The following is a 16,707-nucleotide window of genomic DNA, read 5'->3' as shown; positions in this document are numbered from 1 at the left end:
GTTAATAGAAATTCATGTGACTGTCTAGAAGTCCTTGATAAAAGTATTTGGAGAGTACAAGTTTACTCCAGTTTTCAAAAGTTCGCTTCATGGCACTTTGCTTTTACAAAAGACCTATATCAGCGCCGATTTTTGCTAATGGAAAGAAATCCGAGGAGGATTTTGGCTTTTATGAAAACAGGTGAAAAGGGGAAATGGTTTTAGCACTGGTTTTGCAGCAGCCGTTACAGTGGCAGCGCACACCCCCAGCAGAAGAGTGGCACCACCAAGCTCCTTCCTGGAACTACAGTAAGCATCTCAGCATCAAGACACCACAGGTTTGAACTGTGTCTGTGAGCATCTGTGCTTTATCTCCCCATTTGTTTTGTGCAGCCGTTAGCAAGATGTGTCCTAAGGTAATTGCTTCTTCGCTTTAAGCCATTTCGGCTTACGAAAGGTTTCACAGGAACACTCTACTTTCGGATAGCAGGGAAACCTGTACAGTGATGGGTCAAATGGCAAGATTGTAAATTTTACCTGGAGAAGAAAACGTAGGGTGACAGGCAGGCAGGAAAGCCTTTCTTAAGAAAAACAGCATTTTGTTCCCCTTTTTACTCCACTGCTCACTCTATAAAAATAGTGGGCATATAAAAAATCTAAGAGACAAATACTATCATACAGTTAGTGGGTACACTCTGCCTCTGCATCTTCTAAACTAATTCCTAAAATCAAACACCTCAAGGGCACATTTTTTAGGAAGATTTAATGTAGTAAACATAGACTCTTTATATAGTGACTATGTGCTTTACTAGGAAATTTGCAAACGGTTTAGGTAAAAAAAAATCGGAGAAGCCATTTGTCTTAATCCAGTTTTCAAATCCAATTTCATAGTTTTTATTCCTTCACAGGGAATAATGAAGAGCAACGAAGAAGCATCATCCATCGAAGACGGACTCCCTAAGTTTCTTTACTTAATTCAATTTTCTTGTACTGCTCCTACTGTATTTTCCAAACAAAGCTGTTCTTTTCTACATGTGATAGTTCAGCCCTGCAAACACCCTCAGGGATAATAAACAAACAATCGGGCACATTTTCTGCCACAAATTTCACTCTGCAATAGTCTTTATCCGAAGCATTTTGAATTCCATGCAAGCAGAGACACGTCTGTATCGCAAGACCTGCACACAATAGAGAATGTGTATTTTTAGACCCTTATTGACACTTAAATCTGTTAATATTTAACTCCTACTACTGTTCTAAAGGAGGAATAAGCAAACTCTCCTGCACACACAATGTTACACCAAGCACCTTAATTCTAATAGTAAATGCTGCCGAAAGGAATTCTACTTTCACTATTTTATATCACCCTTTCTAATTAATGTCAATGTGTCTTTTCCATGGGAGGGTACATACAACAGATGCACCTATGTGCTGTATCTGTAGATATCCACACAAATGCACACATATTCATGAGTGCAACATGCAAATACACTCATACGCATACAGACTGGCCCCCACGTTAGTATCCACTTATAAATAGAGCTTGTTGCAGTCCCTGACTTGCATGGGAATACACACAAACAGCACCTAATCCAGCTGATTTCCTTTCATTAACTTTTGTAGGAGATTAAGATAAAATACTAAAAAAAAAACCAAAAAACAAAAAAAGCCAAGTAGACATTTCACGGAGTCTGTGATTAAGAAACACAGAAGCTGGGCTTCCCTGGTGGCGCAGTGGTTGAGAGTCTGCCTACCAATGCAAAGGACACGGGTTCGAGCCCTGGTCTGGGAAGATCCCACGTGCCGCGGAGCAACTAGGCCCGCGAGCCACAACTACTGAGCCTGCGCGTCTGGAGCCTGTGCTCCGCAACAAGAGAGGCCGCGATAGTGAGAGGCCCGCGCACCGCGATGACGAGTGGCCCCCGCTTGCCGCAACTAGAGAAAGCCCTAGCACAGAAACGAAGACCCAACACAGCCATAAATAAATAAGTAAACAAATACTTTAAAAACAAAAATGGAAAAAAAAAAAAAAAAGCCAAGTAGACACTTCATGGAGTCTGTGATTAAGAAACACAGAAGCTAATGCGACAGATGGGCTGCTGCATAAAGGGAACTTCAGCACGCCAGCCCACACTCTGTAGAGATTTACTGTGCTTCACCTTTTCCGTTGCAAAGTCTTCATCATTTAGCATCCTACTTATTGGACTGTTGTCCCTCGCACAGACCCCCTCCTATTTCTGCCTAAACCTCCTGAAATGAGGATTATTAAATAAAACAAGACAACATTCTTTTTTTCAATCTGTTATTCAAGGTTTACTCAGAAGCAATATTTACTGTAAAATCATGGTGTTTCTACTTCAACAGATAGTGGACGACTCTGTTAACAGAGCTGGCTGGAAAATTTTTGGAAAAATCCCATAAACATAGAAGAATTTCCGGGCCAGAAAAACGAGGAGCTGAAAAAAAAAATTCACGTATATTTTAAATTATTCACAATAGATTTTTCCTCTATGTGATTGGTCCTCTAAGTTATCCTCACACACACAGGTGATCACTGCCCCTAAGAGCTTCTCCATAAAAACGGTGCATATTTACCGAAATAACATATGTGGGGGGCCTTACAATTCACCATACATTTTTTATGCATTCCTACACGTGATCCTCACAGCACCCCTGTGAGATATAATTATCTCTATTTTACAGATTTAGAAGAAAAAAAAACCCTCGGATTTTAAGTGATTTCCCCAAGGTTACAAAGCAAATAAATTGTACAACTGAAACTCAAAACCAGAATCTCTGTTACCAAATCTCCTTTTTTTTTTTTTCCACAACACGAATTTAATTTTCCTTGAATTCATTTTGGTTCTATTTTATAATAGTAGACTATAGGAACTCTGCTCCTTGCCTAAAGATTTTATATGCTTCTAAATGAAACTATAGATTTTAAAATTTTCCCTATATATATTTTTAAAGTTTTCTCTTTTCTGGTTAAATTGAAATGCCCTGGTTCCTTTAGTATCTGCTTCCTTTATTCCCTGGAATCTCCCTTTTGAGAGAGCTGATGTCCTATTATCTGATGATCTGATTATCTCTGTGTTGACAACTCTTTCGTCTGTGCTTTTTAAAAAATTGTTGTTGTGCACATTGCTTAGTATTTTTCAATTTTATCCACTACAACTTCCATGATCTTGCTCTAATATGAATCACAATGGTAACTTCCACTCTAGAAAACTTAAAGAATTCTCCATTTTTATTCAACTGCATTCGTCTACCAGGTACATTTCTTGAATCTTCCTCCCCAGTCACTGTTATTGCCAAGATCTTTGAATTAAACAGTAGGGCTGTCCTTTCTTTTTGGGGGGCGAGGGGTTGTCCTTTCTTATCTGCAAGTTCATCCCGCCTGAGCCATTTAAAAGGTGCTTTAACATAACAACTTCTCGCGTACAACTTCTCGCGTAGTATATTCTGATGTCATAAATACTACACCATGACATTATCCTATGCAGGGGGCAAAACGAGGAGATGGCTCTGAAAGACAGATCTATTCATGTGCCAACACAGCCTGATAATTAGATCACTGGGAAAAGAGAGAGAAAACTCACAAGATTATAGCCAAATGGGCTATCAGACAAGCCCCCTCTCTGGTGTGTGTAGGAGATTGCTGACTGTGGTCACCATCGAGCTTCAGGAGCCGAAGTCCACATTGTCTAACCCGTAGAGATAATCCAACTTCAGGGCATCCCATCCTCCCTTCCTGTTGCCCAACTCTGCTTTCCCAGCTCTTTTAATTGGATTATTTTGGAATCTGCTATTTCTGTCTCACTCCTTTCCCCAAACTGTCATATAAGTACTGCAGCTTGACTATTACACAGCTGCCAAATTTCCCTCCAGAGATGGCTGTATTTCAGTGGCAAGTGAAGTGATGCTCTCTCTGTGCCATCTGAATACTAGCTTAAGAGGTTCAGCATCTGGAGGGGGTTGCCTTGGTGCAGGAAGGAAGTGTTTTGTTTTGTTTTATCATCATCACTTGAGGGGCAGGTCATTATCTCCACCTGAACATGAAGGAGGAAACAAACCAAAAAGCACTCCACACGTATACACAAATGCATGGAGAGAACAGAAAGGGTGACTGGGACTTTTCATGGGTTCTTTTCTATGGGGACTTCAAAGCCTTAAAACATCAAGGATGTAAGATGATGATCTCTTTTAGAAGCAGAAGAAGCCTCAGAGAGTAGTCTGCTCATGTTACAGATATAAAACTTGGAGGCACGAAGTTAGTACCTTGTTCAAAGCTCTCCTGATCCCCAGACCCAGGGCGTTCCACTTGAACTTGGGTTCAGCCATGGATGCACTCAGAGGATCACATCTCCACCAGTGGAACCAAACACAACCCCAGCTTCTAAAGTATATGATATCAGTACTTAATTTCTTGTGTTGTTTGGTTATATTGATTTATTTTTGATACTCAAGAAAAATCTCTACCAGAAAAAACAGAGTGTGAAGTAGCAGGGAGAAACAACAGAGTAGAATTAGTAGCAGCAGATGCTTTAACCATGTGCCAGGCCAGGAAATGTTCTCAAAGTTGATTATGTATGTAATCTTCACAGTGACCTGTTGTCCTCACTTTAAAGAAAAGAAAAATGGAAGAGAAGAAAGAATACTTCCAAAGAGAAAACAGGAGGCAGAGTAAATTGCCAAGTCATAGAAACAACCTTCCCAAATTTTACTCAAAACACTTAGTGAAAATCTAAATAAATATCAATGATATACTTCTCGTTTAATCTAAAGACATAATCCTTGATACCGCTTGGCATCTAGAGGCATGCATCTTTTGTTTCTTGCTAACTCAAACAGAAGAGTATATTACTCCCATGAATTTCTATATACTATTTCTAAATCTTACAGTGATAATGGTTCTTTCAATAATCAATGAACAATCAATGACTCGCTATCTGAACCCTGGTGAAATGAAAGGCACTAATGATATTTGAGGGGGTCTTGAATTGGGGGAAAAGGGGACTAAATGATCTTCACGTTCCCTTCAACCTCTAAATACTATACCACCAACAGCTATAATAGGTAATATTCTAGAATTTAGAAAACATATTCAAATACTTCACCTCATTTGATAAACTCTAAGAGAAAAAAAGAGAGTAATTTAAAAAGTACCACAGAATACTGACACTTTGATATTTCTACACCTAGTCATCACTCACACTTTGAATAGTACACTTTGCCAACACTGAGAGCAGCATTAGTGTATTCGGAGGGAGGAAATCTCTGCAGCATTATGCTTCAGCGTCCCAACGTGGAAAAGAAAAAAAATAAAATAAAACAGTAGGCTTTGGTATCAACCATTTTCTCATGTGTTTTACTGTCAGATGACAAAATATTCTACGTCATTTCATGAAAGGTAAGAGAACTATGTGAATGTTTGCACACTGACACAGTAAATTGTATTTATAAGATTTTTCAAAGAATAAAATGCTTTATACAGAAGTCTGGTAAATTATTTTAGATACTCGAATACACTCCAAAATAGTTTTGAAAAGCTATGCCTACATATAAAACACTATGTACCCTGGAGTCTTTGTCTCTACGTTTTTCATTTTGCCATGAAAAACATCATTAAACTGTCTCAAAATAATACCTTCTCCCAAGCTAGCTATGAGTTATGCAGACTACCTTCAGACTGAAGGAACTAGAGTGGAAAAGAGAAGAATATATTTATGCTAAAAGATGATTTTGGAGAAGATCTCTATTTTAAAGATTTAATGAATATCAATAGGGTTTTCTTAACCTTGGAAATGTACATTGCAAATCCCAGTGTGTGTGTTGGGGGCTTGGGTGGAATGGGTTGGGAGTGGGATGGACAACTAAACTAAACGAACTGGGCTTGTCAAAGAAAGGAAAAGTATGGGAGTAAAATATATGGTAGAAGTTTGAGCCCCAGAATAAAGCAGTTGACTAGGGAGCAATAAAACTGAAGACAAGGGTCCCTCAATGATAGTAAAGCCAAAGCCAAAAACGTAGCCTTTACCAAACCCATGTTGAAGGTCAAAGGAGATAAAATAAATCTCTGAGTGGATTTTATTATTTAAGAGACCACTAAAAGCAACCAGGAATGGAGGGAGGAAGGTAAGAAGAACCACAATCCCACAAACAAGCTGAGTGGAAGGGTACCAAAATACTAAAGAGGCCAAGAGGTGACAACTGGAGAGACTATTTCGATCCAGAAGTTAAATCTGTTTAAAGTTAACTAAATAAAGTTAACTGTGGTTGCCCACAGAAGGGAAAATTGATCATAGAACTAATCTCGCTCTCTAACGTGAAGGATGGTGGATAAGGTAAGAATAGGGATGTCATTAGTCAAAGTTAGAGTAAGGTCAATGTGTTCTGGTGAAGCCACCACCTCAGTTCTTCTTTTGGGTGCGGTTGAAAAAAGAAAGTACCACCCTATACCATGAGCCATCCACTCTCCTCCTGTCTCACATGTTTATACAGTCATAGAATAAAACACCCATTTCACAATTTGTTAAAAGACAGATTATCGATAGCAAGCTTTATTTCTATTACCTAAATTGAGAGATCAATGGCTGCATGATTTTTATGGGCTCTGACAACTGTGCATCCAAGCCAAGTTTCACACTTGTCTTCTCTCGGTACCTTCTTCACGTCCCAATCTGGTCCTGCTTTCAGTAACCACAACCTCACCGCTAGTCCCTCTCCTCTGGTTCTTTCTGCCTGCGCCTTCCGGATCAACAAGTCTTTTTCTCCACTGGTTTCTCCACTCTCTCATTTCAGGTGCACTCTAAACCTCCTTTTACAATGGTCCAGATCATCTCCCCTGTTGACCCAAACCAGGTTCTGATGCTGCCGACGGTATCTGCCTTAGAAATGAAAGCTCCATCAGGGTAGGCCCCTTGTCTACCTTGTCCCATTCCATATCTCCAGTGCTTAGAACTGTGTGAGTACATAGTAGCCCCCAAAGAGGTATTTGCTGAATGAATAAATGAGGGATGAATGACTAAATGAGATCAGAATTTAAAGACATCCTCTCAGTTTCTTCCAATTCAAAATCTGCGCTCTCACTCTGTACTGGCAAAGCCAGAAGGCACCCCCAAAGGCCCTATGGGACTCTCTGAATTGAGTTCTCAAGAATGATTTGGCCTGGTCTTGCAGAGAAGTTTCCCACGTGATTGCAGCAATGGTCTGGTTATGGAGACACCCAAAACTGCTGTGAAATGTGGTTAAATAGTCCCCACGCTTCTGCCTCCCTAGAGAAATTTCACCCTGGTAAGCCCCTAGTAATCACCGTGTCTGCATTTCTGCACACCAGCCAGCATGCACAGCTAGAGAATCCTTTCTTCCTCTCTGTTTGAGTCCCTGTTGATTCTGTAGTCGGGGAGGAATCAAAGTGCTCTCCAAATACCAAACATCCCATATGACGGTGTTATCACCGCCCTTACTACGGAGATGCTCGGCCTTTCTACCTCAGCTCGCTGGAGTCTGGCAGAACACGACGCACTCTTTTGCTGACCTATCTGTGCTGACACATTCATTGTCCTCTCTCCCTTTGTGAACTTATTAATTTTGTTGAAATAACATATGTACGTGCATAAACACAAGTTTCATTTTCTTATGCGTCTTCGTAATCATTACGAGGAGAATAATTTATGGTCCACTAAAGAGGAATTCTTAAGCTAAACTGTCTTAATTGGGAATTCAGATGTTCCTCTTTTACTGAAAAGTACAGAGCTGTTCAAATTAGACTGGAAATTTGGGCCAAAACAAATGTACCTACACAAGACTTGCAGAGTCTCGGGTGAAAAGCATTAGCTGAAGCCAGACAAGTCGCCGTGGGTTTGTCTCCTTGATGCCAAATCACGCTCTGACTCTTTTTCCTTCTACATTGCAACCTTATGATGTGGTTCAAGGGTTGAGGGACTCACCCTTGTGAAAGGAAGCTTATTTAGTAATGGGAGGACAAGATGAGCCTAGCAGGGCAGCTCATATGTGGAGCTGGACCATTAGAGATTCAGTGCAGCTCCAGGGGGCCAGGAAGCTGGCCTTATCCAAGGTCCTCGCTGTATCTCAGGAGTCAGGCAGCCGGGGGTGGGGATTAGGCTCTGTTCTCACATAAGGTCTGCTCCAAGGGACCCAATGGCCAGTGTCATAGACAGTTTTGACTTCATAGCTCTGTGGCGAATGGGTCTCTGACTTGCAGACTTCAGTCAGCCAGTTTCTCCAGAACTGGGATTACTCCATTAATTCTAATAAAAGCCATTCAGAAATATACTATACCTTTTTTGGATCCCAGAGGAAGATGAAACAAAGGAGGAAGAAGGGAAAAAACAGTTTTACAAGAATGGGATTGTACCATGGTTAGTGTCGTACTTTGCTTTTTTCACTTTGATCGTGACCATCTTCTCATAGCATTAAATACTCTTTTGGAATAGGACTTTTAAATGATCTCACATATAGCTCCTTGTAAAGACACCCTATGAGATGGGTACTAGTATTATCTAAATTTTATAAACTTGGACTTTGAGCTGTATAGTAACTTACCCAAGGTCATACTTCAAGAAAATAGCAGAGCTGGAGTTTGAGCCGAGGCAGTCTGGAGCCTGCCGTCTTATCGACTGTGATCTACAGCCCCTGAATCATACGGTTACCATAATTATATTTCATCCTACTCCCAATGTTGGATGGGTATATGTGTATGTATACAGACACACATATATGTATGTAGTGTTATACATACACACATATGTATGTGTATGCATACATACATACACACACACACATATATATACACACCTGCAAATGTACATATATATATACACTCACACATACATGTATATTAACTTCAGATCCATGTTTAATGATGGCTGCTTTTTATTAAATACGTTTTTATTCTTATTAAAAAATAAAAAATTATGTTTTCCATTGAAAAAGTATGTGATCTCATGGTTGTCTAGGACCCTTCCATGCTTCTTGATTTAGTATTATTTCTCAAATGTTTACTATTGGTAAGTTTCAAGCATGCTACTGTCTACAGAAGAAAGGTTCTTCAAAATAGTATTATTTACAAATAAATGCCCCCTCCCTCACCACCCCCAAAAAAGGGGCACACAGAGGCACCATTTCTCAGAATCAACTGGCAAAGACTCTTTTTGTTTTCAAAATTCTCAGCGCTGGCAAAACTGTATGGAAGTAAGTCTGTCATATACTGCGCCTCTGGAAATATAAACTGGTCTGACTTTATTGGAAAGTAATTTGGCAACAAGTATCAAGAGTCTTAAAACTTGAAAACTCTTAAATTCAGCAATTTACTGCTAAGGAACTATCCCAAGGAAACCATTAATAATGGCAACTAACATGAAGCCATAAGAACATTCTTGGTAGCATAAAAGCAAAAAAAAAAAAAGAAAAAAAAATTAGAAACAACTTAAATGTCCAACTAGAGAAGATCAATTAAGTGTATTTTAGGATATGTATTCAGTGGTATGCTATATATTTGTAGGTAAATAACTTGTAATGAAAAGATGTTCATTATTGCATTGTTAAGAGGAAGAAAAAGGTTAGGTGATAGCACGTGTTGCATTGTTCACCACTACCATCTGATGGTAGTCTCTCTAGCTGAATTTATAAATACAACGATCAGAGTTATCTCTTTCTTATTAATGCCTTGTCACCATCCAAGTCAGTGAGCTCAAAATGAATAGAAGCTAATTTCTTTCCCACAAAAAAGCAAGGGTTCCATTTTTATAAAGAGATGGAGAGAATAAACAGATGGAGGACATGTGAATCTACAGATGTATGTTTATGTTGCTTCTGTGCGTGTGTGTGTGTGTGTGTGAACAGACATGTAAACATCCCCACCACTATCTTGGAGATTTTACAATCAAATGATAGTTATTTTCAGTTAAAGGTTTCGGAGATATTTACCTGTACCATGTGCTTTCATCACAATGGAGAATCATAAGCAGTCAGCTCCTTCCCAGCAGATCTTTTCACACAGATTTTGCTTGAGCAGAAGGGGAGACAGTAGAGAAACTCAATATAAAAAGCCTAGACCTGTAATTACAAAAACAATATTCCCACTGAGTTAGGCAGTTTTCTGTGGTCTTCATTCACATTAGCTGAATTCTCAGAAAAGAAAAACATATTTGCATAATCTCTCTCCCTCCCTATCTCTCTCTCTTTCTCTCACACACATGTACACACACACACACACACACAGAGACAACACACACGTGACAATTCAGAATACCAAAAACTCAGCAAGCAGACACATAGCAGGTCCTCATCTCTGAGGATGAGAGGGCTCTGCCTGCCAAGGGGGGTTGCTTCCCAGCCCATCTCCTGACTTTAGGAATAACACCATCAAAATAACCCTATTCCTTCCCCTCCTTCTCTGCCTATTGATCCCAAAACTTCTGAGAAATGAAAAACAGTTAGTTCTTCCCCAGAAAATGTCAGAAACATTACTGAATCTGACGCTTTCTAAGATTCTTTCTAGCCACAAAGGTAAGCAAGTTTGGCACATGTATTTACCATAACAGCCTGACTTTCACTTTAGAAACTGTACGTGCCCCTCTGTTGATGACTCAGGTGAAGCACAGTATCACTGATACCCAAAGTCATCACGGACATTTATTGAACAGTGACTATGTTCCTGGCACTGTGCAAATGCTTTACGTACAATACTCCACTCCACCGCACCCTGTGAGGTAGCTAGTAATCATTATTATCTCTGTTATTGACAAGAAAACTGGGCATTTGTAGGGCTAGCAGATGTTAAAGGCAGTATTTAAGCCACTATCTTTCACGCAAGCTATGCTCATAATTCCAGTGCTATATCACGTCTCCAAAACTGATGATTATCAACACTCTTGTACTTATTATAAAAAAGTTAAATATTAATTCAATGTCACCTTATTTTTCCCCAGAGTCAATATGTCACCTACGTCTTAGCATTAACTAACTCTTTTTGGATTTGATTGTCCTTTGATTTTAGTTTCCAAGCTAAATTGAAATCAACATGATCATATTTCCATCAGGAGTAAATTTATAGTTATTTCAGTAAATTTAAAATGTCGATTAATCCCAAATCCAGCTGCCAAAACACTAAGGAAAAACCTAAAGTCGAAGTCCTACCCAAATGGCTAAATTTCATTAGAAAGAAGGCAGATAATAAAATCAAGAGCCATATGTGAATCCTTACTTTAAAATATGGAAGAGAGGAATTTCTATATATTATGTCCATGGAATAAAAAAACCACTTAAACATTTTAACCTATTTACAAACTCTACCTACTATAGGTCTTAGGATGACTGTGTACAAAATAGACATGGGCGTATCAAGAAATCAACAGTTATTTATGGGTCACATATTAATGTCCCTTTTGTACCTGCGTACATATGCCATTATTTGTTTGCACTATTCTGGTTATGCCTCTGTGCCTCTGAACCTGCCATGCCCTCTGATTAGCATGCCTTTCCCCTCCTTGCCAACTAGAAAATGCCTACTCATTCTTCAAGGCCAACCTCCAATCTCAATTCCTTTTGATGTCTTTCTCCACCTCTCCTGACGTTTTCTGGAAATCCAAGCAGAGGGGGTTCTGCCCCCTCCTATGTTTCCCTAGCTCAGCGATGGCACCGACATCACCCTGACATCGTCCTTTCCAAACTATGCCCCATTCCCAACCATCCAGTCATTGAGTCTGCCACCAGCACACACCCTTCCCCTTCTCTCCCGACCACCACCTCTGCTCCAGGCTGCCCACCATCCCGACTCATCTGGACTATTCTGCTGGCCTCCCATTTAGTCTCCCTGCTTCCTCCCCTGCCACCCTACAGCCCCTTCTCCTATAGCCCATCCTCAGCACCTGCCCAAAGCACTGCAGTGGCTTTCTACAAAGCTTGGATTCTGACCATGGCTCCCAGGGCCCAGTGGGATGCAGCCCTTGCATTCTTTTCCAGCCTCCATGCAGCTCCTCTGCCTTACTTTTCATTCCTGAAAAGTACCTAGCTCTTCTAGGCCTCAGACCCTTTGCACATGATCTCCTCCTTGCTGAGACTTCTCCCTGAATCACCCACCTTCTTCATCAAATGACCTTGTACTCTTTCCTCCTTCAGCTCAGTCCTCTTCTCCTCAAGGGAGCCTTTCCTGACCTCCTCGGCCAGGTCACTACCCCCTACTACATGCTTTTACAGAATCACTCTCTCCCTTGTTACACTGGTCACCTTTGTAATTTTACTTTTTTTTTTTTTGCTAAATTCACGATGAATGCTTGTTTCCCCCACTAATTAGTAAGTTCCAGGAAGGCAGAACTGTGTCAAGTTCTTGCTCATGCTTTTATCCTCATTGTTCAACACAATGCTGGGCATGTTATAGGCACTCACTAAAAATCTGTTGAATGAATAAATGAGAAGACGAGGGAGGGCGGGGAGAAGGACATCCCTTATCATAATTTAATGAGTGTTTGTTGCATCAATCTTCTGATGGCTTTTCAACACACAGAGGACAAGGTCCGCCCTCCTGAGAACAGCAGGCCAGCCTCCTGTGATCTGACCTCAGCCACGATGGCCCTCCTCCAGCTGCACTTGACACTCAGCCCCTCTGAATCCCTGTAGCTCCCTGACCAAGCCTGCCTGGCTCCGGCTCCTGCCCACACCCTGGTCTATTCTTTTCCCTCTGCACTTTTCCCTCTGATCATCTTTTCAAACTCAGATTCACTCTTCAAGTTTCAGAGCTAGGGCTGATTGTCTGTGAAGACCTCTCTTAAACCTTCTGGGGAGCTGAGGTCCCCTTCTCCCATTTTTCTACAATACCCTGTACCTACTCCTATTAAAGCAATTATCATATTTTCTTCTACTTGTGTCTTAGGCAAGTTCATCTCTCCCAGTACATTGTTAAGTCCCTTAAAGGCAAGAGGGGGTGGGTACTGCCTCATCCCACTCTCCCCAGAGTTTAGCATAGCAGCCTGGCACATAAATAGTCAGTAAATAAATATTTGTTGAATGAACAAAAGAAAGTTTACAGATATATGAAATATGTGTAAAGCTCCAGAGTTGCATATTTAAAATATCAATATATTATTAATATAGTATATTTAAATTATTATTAAATGTTGTGAGGCATAATGGTTACAAATTCATCTGTAAAATGGGCAATAATAACACCCACCTCACACAGTAATTGGGAAAATTAAATAATATATATGTATATATATTACCATATGCATATAATAATATATAAGCACATATATGTAAAATATTTATATTCAAATAATATATAAGTGTATATATCATACACATAATAATATATATAAGTATATATATATTATATATATATAAAAGTATATATAAGTAAAAAAAAAAATTTTTTTTTTTTTTTGGCTGCATGGCAAGCGAGATCTTAGTTCCCCAACCAGGGATCAAACCCGTGCCCCCTGCAGTGGAAGTGCAGAGTCTTAACCATTGGACTGCCAGGGAAGTCTCCGTAAGTAAAATATTTAGTACAGAGTTCAGCATACTGGAAGCACTCTATAAACATTATCATTAGGGCAACCAAGGTGAATTTATAATTCATGCTTCAAATTTAACAGTTTTATTTGCCAACATTTTTTCCTATTAAAACATTAATTAGCATTAGCATCTCTGTAAGGCCATAGAAAGGTGATCAGAGAGGTCCTCAGCAAACTAAGGGTAAAGGAGAGTTTTATTCACTACAGCTGAAGGGCAAATTATTGTTTCAGTAATCTGCAATGTATGTGTAAAGGCACAGACACTTCAACAGGAAAGAAGCATTTCTGTCCAAAAATTATCTATAAAATCTAAACGATAGAAACAACAAATATTATCATTCAAGCGCTATAAACGTTTAGCTGAAATAATTAGAAACATTTATTGTGAATTATTTCTTTTGATAAAAAAACAAGATAGTGATACATATTCATCCATTTCTTTTAATTACTGGACAGACTTTATAAATATAAATATTATGTATTTGTCTAATGAATATGCCATAAAAACGTTTGAATTATCAGCCAACACATTCCACGTGTTGTCTATTAGATGCTATTCTGATTTAGAATTGCTAAAATTTAACAGACTCTGCAAAGAGGGGGAAAGAAGCAAGATAATTCTGCAACAGGTTTTTTAGGAAAAATAATGTAAGAATGAACTGTTTACAAATGCCACCAATATACAGTTGAGCAGAATATACTGGCAATAGTTTATTCTGCAAAGCAAACTTATAATTTAGTCTTATATTGCTCTTTCTGCTGCTCACTTGCTGAACTTAAATAACAAATACTGAACTATTTTATATATACTGTGTGCTACTGAAATATAAGGTACTATCATTATTGCACTTTGAGATTTCTATTCTCAATTCATCTTTATCTCTGTGATAAATGATAAAACCCAAAGCAAGTTAGATTTCTAATTGGGGCTTAACCATTTTCTGAGAAGTAATAGAGTTACAAAGGGGAAATATAAAAATGCTAACTTCTTTTTTTCTTTTTTTTATTGAAGCATAATGGATTTACAATGTTGTGTTAGTTTCAGGTATACAGAAAAGTGATTCATCTATATGTATACATATGTGTGTGTGTATATATATACTCTTTTTCAGATTCTTTTCCATTACAGGTTATTACAAGATATTAAATATAGTTCCCTGGGCTATACAGTAGGTCCTTGTTGTTTATCTATTTTATATATAGTAGTGTGTATCTCTTAACCTCAAACTTCTAATTTATCTAAATTTATCTAAACTCTAAATTATCTAAATTTACTTAAATGCTAAATTCTTAACTGTTTTACCAGTAGGATATTAAACTACTTTTAAACTGAATTATAATTCTATTCATTGGGCACAACTATTAACCAGTTTAACATAACGCAAATCTACTGTGCTTTGCAACATGATTAAGATGAAAAGGTAGGACAAACAAATTTAGCAAAAAAAAAAAAAAGTTTTAATTTACTTAGAAAATATTTCTCTGAATTTCCTATTAATTTCATTATCATGATGCTTGTGTTTGTGTCATAAAATCTGGTGAAATCTTAGAAATTTACAAGGCAAAATTCCTCTTTATTTATGCTGGTCCCTCAACTGGGAATGGCCCTTCTTACTAATTCAAATGTTACTCTTCCTTTAAGATTCAGCTCAGATGTCACCTCGTCTGTGACATGCTTCCACATATACTGTTATTTGTCCTGTCATGTAATGAATGACCCATTTCCCTCTCTACACTGTGAGATCCTAAGAGTCATTATCAGGTCTCTGCATTTTTCGTAACAAACTGCACATTCCTTTGCACATTAATATTCTCAGTAAAGACTGGTTCGATGTGTCAACGAACACACACATTTTGATACCCTTAAGACTATGGTGAAAATGTTGCTACTTGTGATCTAAAGTTAAAGGTTAAAGAAAAAAAATCCATTTTTAGTGAAATGAAACTCTTAGCATTTTCACTTCCAGATGCATCAGCATTGCATAAAAGATGTTGAAACTATTTTAGAAAACAAGACATTCTGCACATTTTCCTCTTGGAGAATTAGTCTGAAAAATACCAAGCCACACAGTGGCCTCTGGGTGTTCTCAGGACAAACGTGCAGTTGGGTATTGATTCCACACACTCCTTCAATGGAAATCCAGAGGAAGACTCAACCTCCACCACACGCCACACATTACTCTATGCAGTTGCTCAAGAGTAAGCCGAGGACCCCCTGGAGACGTCTGCCCTCCCCTTCCAAGACCGGCCAGCACTTTAGTGATGATGCATCTGAGCAGGAGAGAACTTTGGTACCCAGAGGAGCACCACACCAGTCCTGGCACACGTTTTCCACTTTCATTGTCATTCTCATTCCCGCATGGACCAACCTCTCACATATCGCCTTTTAATTTTTCAAGACTGAGCCTCTGTGATAATTTGCCTGGCTGTGTCACCTATGACATCATTATACACAGGCCAAATCCCTTCTCACTCAAGGCCACGTTCTTCTCAGAAAAGAACAGTGGGCAGCAAAAGAACAAGTTTCTCCTAATAAGCTATCCAAGCTGATCGTCCACATTCGGAACTATTCATCACCACTGGGACAATAAATATGGAGTTTCCAGAAGATCACGCCAAACCTTACTTAGTGGGCTCTCTTTTCTCCATGACCCAAGATTCTCTAGGCATTACGTAGGAAGAGGAGTAGGGGGCTTCTGTGTCTCCTATCTCATCCCACTTCGGGGTTACTGTCAACTTCACCCTATATCCTCAGCCACCCAAAGGACCCCAAGGATTTCCCTGTCGTACCACATCTTTTAAACACTCGTGTGTAATGTCAAGACACTGGGGACTATAAAAAGGGACTATAGGGACTTCCCTGGTGGTACACTGGTTAAGAATCCACCTGCCAATGCAGGGGACACGGGTTCGAACCCTGGTCCAGGAAGATCCCACATGCCGCAGAGCAGCTAAGCCCGTGCACCACAACTACTGAGCCTGCGCTTTAGAGACTGCGAGCCACAACTACTGAGCCCGCACTCCACAACCACTGAAGCCCACGTGTGAAAAGCCCACGCTCCACAACAAGAGCAGCCACCGCAATGAGAAGCCCGCGCACCGCAACGAAGAGCAGCCCCCGCTCGCCACAACTAGAGAAAGCCCGCGCGCAGCAACGAAGACCCAACACAGCCAAAAAATAAATTAATTAATT

The 16,707-nt window shown here is 39.5% G+C and overlaps 1 protein-coding gene across 3 annotated transcripts in view; it reads right to left on the bottom strand.

The window, feature by feature from the left end:
• ATXN1 (ataxin 1) overlaps window positions 1–16,707 on the bottom strand; it is a 389,613-nt gene that overhangs the window by 228,237 nt on the left and 144,669 nt on the right. For all 3 annotated transcript variants that reach the window (XM_068559472.1, XM_068559471.1, XM_068559473.1), the window contains exon 4: window positions 9,931–10,059. The gene's annotated coding sequence lies outside the window, so the exon portion shown is untranslated. The remainder of the gene's footprint in view (window positions 1–9,930; window positions 10,060–16,707) is intronic.

The sequence above is a fragment of the Eschrichtius robustus genome, chromosome 12, assembly GCF_028021215.1.
Source record: "Eschrichtius robustus isolate mEscRob2 chromosome 12, mEscRob2.pri, whole genome shotgun sequence".
NCBI classification, from domain to species: domain Eukaryota; kingdom Metazoa; phylum Chordata; class Mammalia; order Artiodactyla; family Eschrichtiidae; genus Eschrichtius; species Eschrichtius robustus.
Note: the sequence above shows the minus strand (reverse complement) of the source record. Positions and strands in the feature narration are given on the sequence as shown.